At 49.3% G+C, this 16,576-nt stretch overlaps 1 protein-coding gene across 6 annotated transcripts in view; it reads left to right on the forward strand.

The window, feature by feature from the left end:
- Positions 1-2,697: 2,697 nt before the first annotated feature.
- LOC132392444 (fibroblast growth factor receptor 1-like) overlaps positions 2,698-16,576 on the forward strand; it is a 193,265-nt gene continuing 179,386 nt past the window's right edge. For 4 of the 6 annotated variants that reach the window (XM_059966296.1, XM_059966336.1, XM_059966341.1 and 1 more), the window contains exon 1: positions 2,698-2,854. The gene's annotated coding sequence lies outside the window, so the exon portion shown is untranslated. The remainder of the gene's footprint in view (positions 2,855-16,576) is intronic. The other 2 variants (XM_059966352.1, XM_059966308.1) reach the window with 2 other exon arrangements.

The raw sequence follows: 16,576 nt of genomic DNA on the forward strand, positions 1-16,576 counted from the left end.
CAGGTAGATAGGGTTGTAAAAAAAGCTTTTGGCACATTGCCTTCATAAATCAAAGTGTTGAGTACAGGAGTTGGGATGTTATGACATCGTATAAGATGTTGGTGAGTATTGTGTCCAGTTTTTGGTCACCTATCTACAAGAAAAATGTAAATAAGGGTGAAAGAATGTAGAGAAAATTTACAAAGATGTTGCTAAGACTTGAGGACCTGAGTTATAGGGAAAGATTATGACTTTATTCCCTAGAGCATAGAAGAATGAGGGGAGATTTGATAGAGGTATACAAAATCATGAGGGGTACAGCAGGGTAAATGCAAGCAGGCTTTTTCCACTGAGGTTGCATGTAGAGGTCATGGGTTAAAGGTAAAAGGTTCAATGGGAACATGAGGGGGAACTTCTTCACTCAGAGGGTAGTGAGTGTCAGTGCGAGAGGTGGATGGGTGTGGTCAATTTCAACATTTAAGAGAAATTTGGATAGGTACATAGATGGGAGGGGTATGGAGTGCTGTGGTCTTAAAGGTCAAGGGGACTAGACAGATTAATGGTTCAGCATGGACCAGACGGGCCAAAGCGCTTGTTTCTGTGCTGTAGTGTTCTATGACTCTGTCTGGAGAAGCACGCCAGATCCTTTGCTCACTTCATTGCAAACAGTTGCCGAACAGAGAAGCCTCTGATCTACAGGCTGTTCCCAAGGACACAAAATGAGAGGAGCTGGAAAATATTCAGTTCAGTGAAAGGTGCTGTACCATGTGGCCTGGCGGAAACCTGTTCGTCTTCCAGTCCGTCGGTGAGTACCGCTGACTAGCACATTCCAAGCTGAAGGAGTATGTGCATGTGCCAGGGTCACAGCGAAGCTTAGTGTAGCCAACACAAAGTCTTTGTGGGGAAGACTGCAGTCTGAGGTCTCACTTCCACTACATGTTGAGGGGCTGAGACCCATGTAGAAGCCATAAAACATTAAACATTTGCATTGTCCCAGGCAAGAAAGTAAAACATACAGCAGTATGGCACAGGACAGACCAATTGGCCCATGATGTTGTGCCAACCTTGATACCAATTTATACTAAATGCCCTCCTCCTGTGCATCATCTGCCTCCCTCCCTGTGGACAGAGAAACTGCAGATACTGGAAATGTGGTGCAGCCTACAAAGGCACTGGAGGAGCTCAGCAGACCAGGCAGGAAATGACCAGCCAAAGTTGCAGGTCAAGACCCTTCATCTGGACTGGAAAGGAAGAGGAAAGATAGCTAGTATTAAAAACTGGAGGGAGAAGGTGGAGCAAGAGCTGGCAGAGATTCAGGTGAGGAGGTGATGGGAGTGATGAGGGAAGGAGAGTGATGTCAGAGCTGGCAGGTGATAGGTGGAAAGGCCAAAGAAGGTGGAATCTGATTGGAGAGGGCAGTGGAGGATGGATCAAGGGGATTGGTTGCGGTGGGAGGAGTGTGTCTGGGTAATGGGCAGAGAGGGTGAGGGGCAGGTGAATCAGAAGACAGAAAAGAATGCAAAGGAAAAGGGTGGGGGGGGGGAGTATTTCTGGAAACTTGATGTTCATGCCATGAGGTGAACCAAGTGCCAATGGTGCTTTCTGCACAAAATCTGCTGATACTATTAAACCAGCAATGGCAGTTAAGTCTAGATTGCATATACAACACCACAAACATAAAGAGAGACCTGCACTGTTCCTTGATTGTCTTGAATATATTTTTAACAAGAAACGAAAATAAGAAAACATGACAGGAAGTAGCTGATGGTATCAGAGAGGAAGCCAAGGAGCCTGCCAGAGATAGAGAGGTTTACTCAGGAGGAATGATTGGAAACAAAAGTGTTGAGAGGCTGGGGCGTGGGGGGAATGTAACAGATAAAATGATGAACGACTTATTTCCCTTGAAAGATAAGTTTTGGAGGACATTAAAGTACTTTTGTGAGAGTGCCCCAGTGATCTGAACATATTGTTGTGGGGTTTGTTTGTTTGTCAGGAAATGTTGGCATGTGCGTCAGTGGTGTTGGGGGAGTACTGTGGGGTGTCAGGTGCTATTATGACAGGAAAGTCCCCCTCAGGGCAATAAGAGGGCAACATTTGGAGAGGGTATAGGGACTCTCTCCTGACCAACACACACGAAATGCTGGAGGAAGTCATCAAGTCGGGCAGCGTCTATGGAGGGAAGTCCGCCATTTCTGGTCGGGACCCTTCATCTCTGAGTTCCTCCAACATTTTGTGTGTGTTGCTGAAGATCTCCAGCATCCGCAGGGTCTCCTGGGCCTCTCCCGAGCAATACTGTCTCCCGGGCCACATTCGACCAGTGTTGTTGGTGGGGGCTTGCTGTGCGCGATTTCCCCCGACCTTACAACAGCTGCACTTCAAAAGCACCTCATTAGCTGCAAAACGTTAGTGGGAAGCTCGCATATAATGCACTTCTTAAGGTAAACTGACCTGTTTGATATATCGTGGTGACTAATAATTCGGTTCTGCACAGATGTGCAAAAGCAGCTCATTTGCATGCATTTAAAAATGTAACCTCGAGCATCTGCATTGTTGACATATCAATCATCGTCATGTTTTAATAACATCTGAGAGTCCAAAATAAATGATTCTAAAACCGATTCCAAGTCGCCGCAAGTCCTGGAAATCCTCAAAGGAACTTGCTGAAAGGGTTGGAAGAAGCAGGGTGTTGGGTGTCTGGGTTTCGGTTATCACGTGTCCCTACTCCCCCCTCCCTCTCTCCAGCTCTGAGAAAGGTGGCGATGGGCACGGAGACAGAAGTGAACAAAAGGTAAAGCAGAAGATACTCCGTAAAAGGACCTCAAAACCCTCCGGAAAGGTCCCCGCCCGGAGTGGGGCTCTGACCCGGACCGCGCCGGTGAGTTGAGTTTCTGCGCTGTGCGGGTTTGCTCGCGGTGAACCCGCCGAAAGAGGGTGAAAAGTTTGCGAGAAGTATTGCAAACTTTCCGAGCGCACCGCTGGGCTTTGTATCAAACCGGCCGCCGCGAGTCTCTCCCCGAAGCTGCTGTTTTTTTTGGGGGGGGGGTAGACTAAATCTTCCCCCATCCCTTCTCGATCCCATTTCGAGTGTGGATGGAATTTGAAGAAACCCTTTATTATGTGAGAATGTTAGATGGCTTCCAGCCACTTACCCTCCTCTCCAGCCCCCCCCCCACCCCACCCCCTCGGTTTCTCTTTCCTCCAGGGAGGTTTATTGTGACGATATCCCTTGCACCGCACTGTTTTCTGGAAGTCTGCACACCTCGCTGCTTTCTTGACATCATGTGGAAAGGGAGGCGGCGAAAAGACTTCAGCCGCGACGTTGAATTTTTATCCATTGTTCCTGGAAAGTCTTACTTTTTAATGCCCATGGCCTCACTGGCTCTCGGTTAGAAAGCTCCTCAATGTGAAATCGTTCCCCGCTAAATCTCGCTCCCTCCAAATCTGCCCCGAAGTCTCTGCCCTGAAGTTGGGGCTTTTTAAGACCCCCCCCCCCCCCCGGAGTTTACCATCGGTGCCTGTACCAGGACCGTTGGAGGTTCCTCAGTCTTTCCGCTTCTCTTTAAGACGTACCTAAGGTCTCGCTCTTTTCGACAAAGTGTTGGTTCTTTAGTTCTGGAAGTAGCTCGTTTCCTCTTTCTCTTGAAAGAACTTGCCCAGGTGTTGGAGATGTATCCATGGTTATCCTGTTTAATGGGTATTGTGGACCATCTAGGTTGGCAGTAGATGTTGGGTTTGTACCATCAATCCGAATCATCATTGGGATTACTGATTAGATAACATGTTCAGTTGTCACTTGACCCTTTCTGAACTGGAATTGTGAGAGGATCAGGTTTTTAACCCTGTACGTCTAAGGACCTAGCTAGATTTTCATCAGGGTTGAAAACTCTCATCCTGACTCATTGACTGTTCATTTTCCCTCACGGATGCTGCCCGAGTTCTTCCGGCATTTTGTGCGTGTGGCTTATGTTCTCCAGCATCTGGCACATCTGCTGAGGATCAGGGTGTTTCTGGAGATTTGTAGGCATGAGCTTGGAGAGGCTGGGAAGCTGAAGGTGGGCTTTCTGGATTCATGGAGTGGCCCTTCAGCCTACTGTGTCTATGCTGACCATCATTCCGATCTATCTATATTAATCCTACTCGCCTGCTTTAATTCCATATCCATTCCTTCCTTAATTACTTACCTGTCCAAATGCCTCTTAATTGTTGTTACTGTTCCTACCTCAGTATCTTCTTTGTCAACTCATTCCAGTTACCAACTATTCTTGTGCCCTTTATTAGCCTCCTCCCTCACATTAAATCCAAGCCTTTACTTTTAGACAGTGCTACCATAGGCTCTGACTGTCCACCCTATCTATGCCCCTTATAAATTTATACATCAAGATGACATCCCTTGCCCTCCTTTGCTCCGGAGAAAATTGACCCGGCCTCTCTAATCTCTCCTTGTTACTCAAGCCTTCCAATTCAGGTGACATCTTCAATGCACTTTCACCATCCCAATCGCCTCTTCCCTGCAACGTGATGTATACATGTTTTTGAGGACCATGAACAGGGAGGACCTGTTGCCCTCAGCAGAGAGATTTAAAAAAAACCAGGGAACATAAAACTAGGGGAACTACAGTAGCGTAGCAGTTAGTATGCTATTACAGTGTTGGAGTTCAATTCTGGCCTCCTCTGTAGGAAAGTGTTTAACATCCTTCCCATGACGTGTGGACTTCCTCCGGGTGCTCCAGTTTCCTCCCACAGTCCAGACGTGTACTGGTTAGCAGGTAACCCGGTCATTGTAAATTGTCCTGTGATCAGGCTAGGGCTAGATAATCAGGGTGACTCGTCGGCCCAAGGCTATTCCGTGCTGCATGTCTAAAATTAATTTAATTATGGATATTTCCTTCAATGGGAAAATAGTTAAAATCTAAGGATATCAAAATGAGAGGGCGTAGATCTAGGATGAAAGGAAGGAGTTTTAAAGGGTTAGGTTTTATTTAAAGACAATGTGGTTGATATCTTGAACTCTCTGCCAGTGAAGGTGCTGGAATCAAATATCACTGTGCTTAACAGGAACTCAGGCAAGCCCTTAAATAGCGTAGAAAGACTTGATCCAGGTAAATGGGCGTAGTGTGGATGGGGAAAGACGTAGAGTGCTGAAGACCATTTCTGTGCTGTACTATGACGTAGAAAGACCACTCGGCACATCAAGTCTCTACCAGCCCACAGCGTATTTCCATTTTCACTAATTTAATGGTAATGTATTTGTCTGGAATTCCAACCTCCTAGGTACTACCACACCGGGGTACTTTTCATTAGCCAATTAACCTACCAACCCCACATATTGTAAGGGAAACGGGGCACCCAGAGGAAACCCACACGGTCACAGGGAGAACATGAAGACTCCACACGGCCAACGCCGGAGGTCGGAATCGAACTCGAGTTGCTTGAGCTGTGCTGCAGCAGTGGCTTTGCAGGATGTCCGTTGGTAAAAGGGTTTTGAGGGGAGAGCAGGAACAAGTTTTCACCCAAGTTTTGGTAGTTGGAACTGGCAGGATCCCTCAACCGCATGTGTCCTTGAAGAGCCAGGACCTTCAGAGCTGAAGGGAGGGAGGGCTAGAAAGGGGAGTGCTCTTCTAGTGGCCGACGAAGGGGCCAAATAGTCTGCTGTGTCCAAATTGTCGATGAATGCTTGAAGGGGAAGGGCCTGTTGTCTGATTGTGGGCTCCATATACCAACTCAGTGAGTGTGGCACTTGTTTCCCCCGGCACTGTTTGGAGCTATGATTGGTAAGCCTGCCAGCCCCTTGTTCTCATCTGGAGAGCTGTTGAGTCACACTTGGTTTGGTTCTGGATAAACGAAGGGCTTTGCCACTCGTCTGCTCTGTATTTTTTATTATTTTCATGATTTATCTTCTTGTGCACATTGGTTGTTCGGTTAGTGTTTGTTCATGTATAGTTTTAAATAAATTCCATTCTATTTCTTTATTTTCATGTACTGTAAACAAGACCATAAGACATAAGAGCAGAATTAGGTCTTTCTGCCAGTCATTTCTGTTCTGCCATTCAATCATTGCTGATTTATTATCCCTGTCAACCTCATTCTCCCTGTAACCTTTGGCACACTTGCTAAGCAAGAGCCAATCAACTTCTGCTTTAAATAAAGCCAATGACTCGGCCTAACAGCCAACTGTGGCGATGAATTTGGCAGATTCGCTCCACTCTGGCTAAAGAAATTCCTTCTCGTGCTTGCTTTAAAGGGATGTCCATCTGTTTTGAGGTAGTGCTTCCTGGTCCTGGACTCTTCCACTACAGAATCATCCCTAGGCCTTTCAATATTCGGTAGGTTTTCCCCTTCATTCTTCTAAACTTCAGCGAGTAGCCAGCTTGATAATTTGACCTTTTCATTCCCGGGGTCATTCTTGTAAGCCTTCTCCAACGTCAGCCTGTTCTTTCTTAGGTACGAGGCTTGGAGATGTTGAGATAGATCCTGTCTACACCCAGCAATCAGCAAAACTCTTTTCTCCGTCGCAGTGTTGAGTGTTGGAAGTGGTCCAACTTGATCAAGCTTTTTGGCTGGGAATTGAGTGGATTGCTGCTTTTGTACCTTGTCCAACGCACACAAAATGCTGTAGGAACTCAGCAGGTCAGGCAGCATCTATGGAGGGAAATTAATAAAATTAAGGTTTCGGGCCGAGCCCCTTCATCGGAATTGGTGAGGAAGTGGGCAGCAGCCAGAGTAAGGTGAGGTGCAGAAGCTGGCAGGTGATGGGTGAGACCAAGTGAGGGGAAAGGGGGGAGGGATGATGTGAGAAGCTGGGAGATGATAGGTGGAAGAGGAGAAGTGCTGAACATGAATCTGTCAAGTGAGTACAGTGGACCATGGAAGTGAGTGAAAGATGTGGGGAAACCTGAGGTGATGGACACGTCATGAGGGTTGGGAAGAAGAAGAGAAGGAATGAGAGGGCTGCCAGAATTGGGGTAAATAGAAAGGTGAGGATGGGGAAGTTTCTTATTCTGGTTTCTGACACATTCTCAGTACTGGAGAAGGGCCTCGGCCTAAAACGGTGACTGTTTATTCCCTCCATAGATGCTACCTGACCTACTGAGTTTCTCTAGCAATTTGTGTGGGGTTGCCTCAGATTTCCAGCATCTGCAGGTTTTCTCGTATATCTCTGGTTTACACTTGGCCCATTATTTTCTCTGTAGCCTCTTGTGAAACGTGGGTGAAGCTGGTCCAGACCTTGGGGAAGCTGCGACTGTGTGGTGAAGAAGCTCCTCGGGACTGGTGGGGAGGGAGGTTCAGGAGTTGTATCTGTTTTCTCTCTATTGGCCTTCTGGATAAATAACATCACGTGAGATTCAAGACCGGCTTGGTCCCAGTGAAATTCCTCTCCTGGCGATCCCAGTGCAAGGATCTCCTTTGACTGGCAGCTGTTGGCATGGCCTGTGGCTCTTGTAACTTGTACTGTCAGAATCAAGGAGCTCATTTTGTGTCGGGCAGCAGCTATGGAGAGAGAAACTGAGTCCATGTTTCAGAACCGTGGCCCCCTCATCAAAGCTAGCAGCCATTTTCCCAGAACAGATGGATCGTCAGTCTGAAACGTTTAATTCTGCATTGTCCCTGTCCAGAAGCCGCCTGACCTGCCGGTTGATTCTGGCACTTTTTGCTTTGCTTCAGAATTTCAGCACCTGCAGCTTTGTTTTTTGATTCGGCCGCTGGGTGCAGTGGTGATTCTGTTAGAGGGCGGTCTTTCTGATCTAGAGAATCGTGAATACTGTTGCCAAGTATATTGGTGAGATCAACACTTAAAGTTTTTTGATAAAAGGAGAAAATTTGTTTGCATTTTACATTCCCTTCTAATGGAGGCCATTCAGCCCACTGAGTTCCTGCTGGTTCTCTGAGAACCCCTGTTTCCCCCTCTTCCGCAAGTAATCAATTCTCTCTCACAGACCCATCAACTCCATCCCATCTCCTGCCTCCCTTCACATCAGGTCAATATACAGTTAACAACCTGCCAGCATGTCTTTGGGATGTGGGAGGAATTTAGAACACTAGGGGAACACTATGCAGTCACAATGAGAGTGTGCAAAATCCACACTGACAGCACCGGAGATCAGGATTGAAACGGGAAAACAAACTGTTTGTTGTACTATTTCCAGAAGGCGTTCGATAAGGTGCCGCATAAAAGACTTATCCGTTAAATAAGGATGCATAGAGTCGGATGTATTAGCATGGATAGAGGATTGGTTAACTTATAGAAAGCAGAGAGCTGGAATACATAGGTGTTTCTGGTTGGCAATCAGTGGTGAGTGGTGCCACAGGGGTCAATGCTGGGCCTGCAACTGTTCACAATATACATTAACGATCTGGAAGAGGGGACCGAGTGTAGTGTACCTAAGTTTTCTGATGATACTAAATTGAGTGGAAAAGCAAATTGTGCAGAAGATATAGAGAGTCTGCAGCGAGATAGTGGGCAAGGAAGGGTCTGGCAGATGGAGTACAATGTTGGTAAATGCAAGGTCATCCACTGTGGAAGGAGAAATGAAAGAGCAGATTACTATTCAAATGGTTAAAAAATTACAGCATTCTGCTGTGCGGAGGGACTTGGGAGTGCTCGTGCATGAATCACCAAAGGTCAGTGCAGATGCAGCAGGCTGTCAAGAAGGCAAATGGACTGTTGGCCTTCATTGCTAGAGGGAGTGAATTTAAGAGCAGGGAGGTTATGCTTCAACTATACAGGGTACTGGTGAAGCCTCTTCTGGAGCACTGCAAGCAGTTCTGGTCTCCTTACTTGAGGAAGGATAGACTGGCTTTGGAGGCAGTGCAGAGGAGGTTCACCAGGTTGAGTCACCTGGGACTGTACTCACTGGAATTCAGAAGAATGAGAGGTCTTATAGAAACATATAAAATTATGGAAGGGGTAGATAAGATAGAGGCAGGAATGATGTTTCCAGTGGTAGGTGAGACTACAACTAGGGGACATAGCCTCAGGATTTGGGGGAGTAGATTTAGGACGGAGATGAGGAGGAACTACTTTTCCCAGAGAGTGGTGAATCTGGAATTCTCTGCCCAGTGAAGCAGTGGAGGCTACCTCAGTAAATATATTTAAGACAAGGTTGGATAGATTTTTGTATTGTAGGGGAATTAACAGTTATGGGGAAAAGGCAAGAAGGTGGAGATGAGTCCATGGCCAGATCAGCCATGATCTCGTTGAATGGTGGAGCAGGCTCGACGGGTGACATGGTGGACTCCTGCTCCTATTTCTCATGTTCTGTTGTGTACACGTCAGCCAAAAAGTTGGGCAACTGAGCTTGCTGGTCACCCTACTGCTGTTGGACACAACCCTCCTCACCACTGAGGACATCGTCAAGAGGTGACGCCTCGAGAAGGTGGCATCCATCACTAAGAACCGTCACCATCCAGGACATTGCCTCTTCTTGCCACTACCGTTGGGGAGGGGGGAGCATGGAGACCTACGTTCAACAATGTAGGAACAACGTCTTCCCCTCTGCCATCAGATTTCTAAATGGTCTATAAACTCATTACTACTTTGTGAATTACTCAATTATTTTGTACTCTGCAGTAATTTTGCGTTCTTGCACCAAGCAACATCCTATAAGTCTGTGATAATAAATCTGATTTGGATATGATTTTGCGGGAGGGAAGAGCCAGTTGTCCGTGCTGGAATTCATTCACTAGCCAACCCTTTCTCTTCCACCTCCCTCCGTTCCCAAATGTTGATATCATTTTCCCTGTTTCTCACTCATCCTGTGGAATGAGCTCCTGCTCTCCACGTAAAGGAATTTCTCCTGGTGTCACCTGGAGCAGGCTTCTCGGTTCAAAGTAAACTGGTTATCAAAGTACATATTTGTCACCATATACAACCCTGAGATTCTTTTTTTTGAAGTAAATACAAAGAAGCACAATAGAATCATTGAAAAAACCTGCATACAGGATGGAGAACCAACCAATGTGCAATGGACAACAAACTGTGCAAGTACAATGATTAATTAATAAGCAATAACTATTGAGGACATAAGGTGAAGAGTCCTTGAATGTGAGTTCAGTGTTGGGGTAAGTGAAGTTATCCCCTCTGGTTCAAGAGCCTGATGGATGAGAGGTAATAATTGTTCCTGAATCTGGTGGTGCGCATTCTGAGGCTGCGGTTGTACCTCCTTCCTGATGGCAGCAGCGAGAAGAGAGCATGGCCTGGGTGGTGGGAGACCTTGATGATGGATGTGGCTTTCCTGCGGCAGTAGTCCTTATAGAAATACTCATTGGTGAGGAGGGTTTGAGCCATGATCTACTGGGCTATATTCACTACATTTTGTAGGCATTTCTGTTCAAGGTCGTTGGTGTTTCCGTACCAGGGCCGTGATGCAACCTGTCAGTGCACCTCCAGCACAACCTCCACCACACAATTGTAGAAGTTTGTTGAGGTTTTAGATGACATTCCAAATCTTGGCAAGCATCTGAGGAAGTAGTCAATGTGGAGCGTCCTGATGTTTGCATCTTCTGTCCAGATGTTGAGTGACGAGCCAATGAAATGGCATCTGCTGTGATGCTAGGCAAATTGGAGCAGATCCAAGTTGCTCCTTGGCAGGAGTTCATGTATTTCATCAGCGGCCTCTCAAAGGACTTCATCAGAGTGGATGTAAGTGTCACATGACTGATATGTGGGTAGTTCTTGCCCTTCCTTCCTAGCAAGAACAGATTCTACAAATCTCTCTCGGCAGCATTGGCTATACACGTGGCTGCTCATTGTACTCCGTTTCCTCACTCCAGTTGTTCTGATGGAAGCAGGCACAGGGACAGCTCCATTGTCCAGGCTGAGCAATGCTTCCAGTGGGAGTGGAAGGGAAGTGGGGAGGTATAAGCCACAGGCACAGTCTTGAGCTCCTGGCACAACCTCGCGCCCGAGATCTTGGCTTGCTCTGCATATAATGAAATCTCAATGACAGGCTCCAGATGTATAATGGTGGGTATTTAGGCTGCGATCCAACTTTAAACTAGAGAAGGAAGATGCCTCGGAAATGTGTGTCGGGCAAAAAGTGTTTCTTTTTTTGCCACACACCGGCAAACCTACAAGCAGTGCACACTCGGGCATAAAGCACATCGTCTCACACAGAAGATCCTGCATGGACACAGCACGTGTCCTCGCGTGCATGGACTGACACAAAGAAAATGCTTGCTTATTTTACAAGAACTGGAAATGGCAGTTGGCTTTTGCTGCCACCTCTCTCTCTCGCCATCACAGATAGCTCTGTGGTCAAGGAGTTCGGAGCACACGGACAGTGGTGAATGGGATTTGGGGAGCCGGTTATGACTGCTAAGTTCCCTTGGTGATTTAGGCTGCCTCTGATCCCACTGGCATTCCCAACGGGTGAGGGAGGTGATCCAGGATGTTCCTTGGCTGTCGGTCCTGAATTGGAGCCAGCATCCATCTGGTTTTGGGGGCTCTGTGTTTTCCAAACCGGAACAAGAGCCACATGGTGTTGGAGCAGAGCAGAGGAATTGGATGAGATGGTGCCGGGCTGCAGCGTGGAACACAGATTTGAAGCAGCCTGTGATTTAATGGCTGCAGATGTCAGAATCAGAGTCAGGTTTGTTATCAGTGACATATGTTGTGAAATTTGTTGTTTTCTGGCAGCATAAAAATTTCCATATATAGTGCAAAAGAGTAATCGTGAGTTCTGGGGCTGTTCAGCAGGAGTGGCATTCACCCTCAGTTTCTCCATGCACGTTGGGGCTTGGGCCACACTGGGGGCCGATGGCAGGTTTGTGATGAAAGCCTGGATGTGCACTTTCTTCTCTCTTTTGGTCTTCCTCCCTCTACCTCGCCCTCCTCCCAATCTCATTGCTGGACCCTGCGGGGGGGGGGGGTAGTTACCAGCCCCCCCCCCAGACATGGTGGCCGCCCTGATGCCCACTCAGGAACGTGAGCCTCACCTATTACCCAACCCCCTCTTGGACAGGTAGTGCTCCCTCCCCTGCTCGAGGTGCTACCCTCCCCACTTCAGTCACAGGCTGAGAAAACGTGTGCAGCAGGGGTGCCTGGGTTTACAGGCAGTGTGTCAGCCACCTTCCCTCAAGGACCCAGGGCCCAGCCTCAGCGGTAAAAGGGAGGGAGCTGGTTTCCCAATTATTTGCTAGTTGCACTTTCAATATAACTTGACGGTCCATTATTTTCAGCAATACTGTTGGAAGTGTGTAGACGCAGAGAGACTGCAGATGATGGAATCTGGAGCAAGAAAACCAAACTGCTGGAGCAACAGTGGAAGGAAATGGACAGTGATGCTTCTGGTCTGATGGATCTTGACCTGGAATGTTGATTGCCTCCTTCCCACCTCAGATGCTGACTTCCCCAAGCAGTTTGGTGTTTTTTAAATCCTTTGGTGTAGAGGGGAGTACATTTGGCACCCAGAACTTCTGTGTGGTCGAGAATGAGTTGGGGAGGGGGTGTAGAGAATGCTTTCAGTCCGCGACGGAGCACCGTGTCCACTGTGCTTACGAGAGGAATGCTCTGGTGTTGAAGGCGCTTGTGGAAAAGGGTGTCCTTCTGCAGGCCTGTCTCAGTGTAAGAATTTTTCAGGATTTATGCCACGTCTTTCCAACATAGAAAAAGGCCATTTGACCCATCGAGTGTGCACTGGCTCACAGATCAACCTCTCCCCACTCTAATATGCTCTGCATATTCCCATCAATTTTAACTCCTGTCAACACGATGATCAATTGGCGGCAGCCAATTCCCCATCAATCCGGATGTGGGAGGAAGCTGGAGTCCTCGGGGAAGTCTGTACACAGACAGCACCCGAGGCTGGGATCGAACCCGGCTCCGCAAAGCCATGCCACCACTCTGGGCAGGTCCCGCAGGGCTGCGTACGGGAGCCGACTAGTTGAGGCAGGCGATGCCCTCTTTCCCCCATGCTGCCCGTGGGTTTCTGACTGAAGTTCGCTCAGCTCGGGTTTCAGCTGTCTGTGGGTTCTTCATTTCCAGCTGCGCTGAGCAGCCAGCACCCCCCGCCCGCCCCCCAACGTTTCTGCCCTCCGTGTTTGATGCCGGTGTAATCCACACTCGTCAAGGACCAGTGGAAATGTGCAAACATATTGTGCAGGTAGACTGATCAGAAAAATAATATGCTGGTTTGAACTTTCTGTGAACTGGGAATAGGAAGAGCTCGGAGCAGGACTGCACAGGGGCTGGGTGTTGGCTCCTGCCCAGGGGGAGGCAAGTCTCTTGCTGAGTCAACAAGCCGTGGGTCCCACTGTCCCTGTGGACGCACGTCCGGGCTGACACTCGATACAGAACGTAGGCAGTGCCTTTCGTGTTTGACGAGCTTCCTCAGAGTTTGGAGCCGGGACTTTGAGGGAGAGCTATAGATAAAAACAACTCCAATATTTCACCTATCCTCGACATCACTAAGTCAGGTTTGCCACTGAGGGTGTAGATTTAAGGTATGTGGGAGTAATTTAAAGATCTGAGGGACAAGATAAAACATAGAACGTTGCAGCACAGTCCAGGCCCTTTGGCCCATGAAAGGCCAACCTTTCAGCCTATTCTAAGATCATTCTAAGCCTTCCCTCCCACGTAGCCCTCCATTCTTCTTTCATCCTTAAATATCCTAAATGTCCCATATATTTGCCTCGACCAGCACCCCTGGCAGTGCATTCCATACACCTGCAAATCTCTGTAGAAAACTTACCTCTGACAACCCCGTTCTACTTCAAGCACCTTAAAATTGTGGTCGACATTCGTCTGTCTCGAAGGACAATGGGTAATGATGATCATCACAAGCCTGGGTGGAAGGTAGGGAGATCCTGAGATGCCCTGTTGCCATGGTCCCCCTCTCGGCCTCACCAGTGTAGTCCAAAGGAAAGCTTATGAAGCAATTTGTGTGTGGCACCAGTTCGACTGCAGGAGCTGCCGGGAGGATGTTCAATGATGTCCAGCCGCCTCAGGGGCTCCACTCTGGACTTGCTGTCTAGGTTTACTCCCGTAGCCTTCGTCTCTCGAGACTGGCCACAAGGCAGTGGGGCTATTTACCCACAGCTCGGAATCTGGTTCGTGAGCACCAGGGCCTGTCTACACGCCGGTGGACCTGTGTGCTACGTGTGCAGGGACCAGACCGTCTCCCCGTCCACTGTAGTTCAGCCTGCGTCCGAAAGGAGTTCAGTTTCCGTGTGTTGCCAGCGAGGGGGCACTACATGAGGCTTGCTGTTGGAGAGGCTGTGTACTGTCTGGGAGAGACTGACACAGTCAGCTCTCCTTTTTCTGCAAAGCTACCAGCCGGCGGTGGAAGGGGTAGGTTGCCACAGGCTTTTTATGAAGCTTCCATTTCACTTACTCTGTGCTCTCTCATATTAGCCATTTCTACCCTGGGGGGGGAAGTCTCTGGCTATCTACCCAATCTAAGCCTTTTATCATCTTGTACACTTTCATCATGTCACACTTCCTTCAATCCAAGGAGAAAAGCTCTAGCTCGCTCGGCCTGTCCTCTTAGATCCAGGAAGCGTCCTGGTAAATCACCCTGAAACTTCCACATCCTTCTTCAGAACCTGGCAGAGCACTCCAGTGTTGTACCACAATACTCCAGCACAATAGTCTAATGAGAGTTTTAAAGAGCTGCAACATTACCTCCTGTCTCTTAGCTCAATCCCCTGAATCCCTAATGAACACACAGACCGCTGAATATCTGGAATGAGCTACCGCAGGAAGTATTGGAAGCGCTTGGATAGGAAAGTGATACCAATCTGATGGGCAAAAGGGATGTATAATGAGGCTGGAAGGGTCTGTGCTGTACTGCTCTGGGAAATTGGATGTGGAACTGCTAAGGAACGTTTCCGAGTCGGGGAGGGAGGAGTTGCTTTTGAACTGCTAACACTCCAGTGATTTAAGGGCCCAGCTGAAACTTCTCCTGTGCTGCTGGATGGGTCTGTGATTGTGTTCAGTGTTGTCCCCTGGAATGTCAACTGGCTGTTGTAGGCTGGTACCAGCCTATCCCCAACAGTTGGGGACCGCAGGGAGCTGTCGGCCCCTGCTGAGGGAGGGAATCTGGAAATGCCGGCTTGCTGGCCGGGACATCGGGAAGGTGTCATGTGGAGGCAGCAGAGATGCGGAGCTCAGCCTGTGGAAAGTTTTACCCGAGAACTAGGTCTCGGCTGAAAGGTGAAATATTGAAGGGGAGCTTCTTCACTCAGGGTGATACAGGTGTGGACGGGCTGCCAGTGGAAATGTTAGATTGTAGCGGTGTGCTACACGCAGCGCTGAAATTACGACACGGAGTCGGTAACTGCAGTCGAAGGAAAAAATTTTATTCGAAAACTTCAGCCTCACTTTTAAGCCTCTGTCAACCGGCCCCCCATGGCGCAGAGGCTCCAAAGCTCTGTGCTCGCAAACCCCCGTAGGCTATCTAATTGTGAGTCGGTTCGGATACGCTAGGAAATGGGTCGCCACATAACCCCCCCCCCCCCCAGAACCGGCGATACACCCCCCAATGTTCACAGTCTGGGCCAGAACCTGCTTGGGAGGTCGGCCTCTGCGCCAGGTCCACATGGGCCGGCTTGAGGCGGTCCACCGTGAAAACCTCCTCCTTCCCCCCAACGTCCAGCACGAACGTGGACCCGTTGTTCTGGAGCACCATAAACGGCCCCTCGTATGGCCGCTGCAGCGGTGGCCGATGCCCGCCCCTTCGTACAAACACAAACTTACAGTTCTGTAGGTCTTTGGGTACGCAGGTCGGGTGCCGCCCATGCTGTGAAGTGGGTATGGGGGCCAGGTTACCGAGCTTCTCGCGAAGTCTGCCCAGGACTGCTGCGGGTTCTTCCTCTTGCCCCCTTGGGGCTGGTAGGAACTCCCCGGGGACGACCAGGGGCGCGCCGTATACCAACTCGGCCGACGAGGCGTGCAGGTCGTCCTTGGGCGCTGTGCGGATGCCGAGTAGGACCCAGGGAAGCTCGTCCGCCCAGTTGGCTCCTCGCAGGCGGGCCATGAGGGCCGACTTCAGGTGACGGTGGAAACGCTCCACTAGCCCGTTCGACTGTGGGTGGTAGGCAGTTGTGTGGTGCAGCTGAGTCCCCAAAAGGCTGGGCATAGCTGACCACAGGCTGGAGGTGAACTGGGCGCCTCTGTCGGAGGTAATGTGGGCTGGTACACCAAAGCGAGATATCCAGGTGGCGATCAGGGCTCGGGCGCAAGATTCGGAGGTGGTGTCGGTGAGCGGGACCGCCTCTGGCCATCTTGTGAACCGGTCCACGATAGTCAGGAGGTAACGCGCTCCGCGCGACACTGGCAGGGGGCCCACGATATCCACATGAATGTGGTCGAAACGCCGGTGGGCGGGATGGAACTGCTGCGGTGGGGCTTTGGTGTGCCGCTGCACCTTGGCCGTCTGGCAGTGCATGCACGTTCTGGCCCATTCACTGACCTGTTTGCAGAGTCCGTGCCAAACGAACCTGCTGGAAACCATCCGGACAGTTGTCCGAATGGAGGGATGCGCCAAGTTATGAATGGAGTCGAAAACGCGGCGCCGCCATGCTGTCGGGACGACCGGACAGGGCTGGCCGGTGGCGACGTCACAGAGTAGGGTCCTCTCACCTGGGCCCACGGGGAGGT

The sequence above is a fragment of the Hypanus sabinus genome, chromosome 1 (assembly GCF_030144855.1).
Source record: "Hypanus sabinus isolate sHypSab1 chromosome 1, sHypSab1.hap1, whole genome shotgun sequence".
NCBI lineage: Eukaryota > Metazoa > Chordata > Chondrichthyes > Myliobatiformes > Dasyatidae > Hypanus > Hypanus sabinus.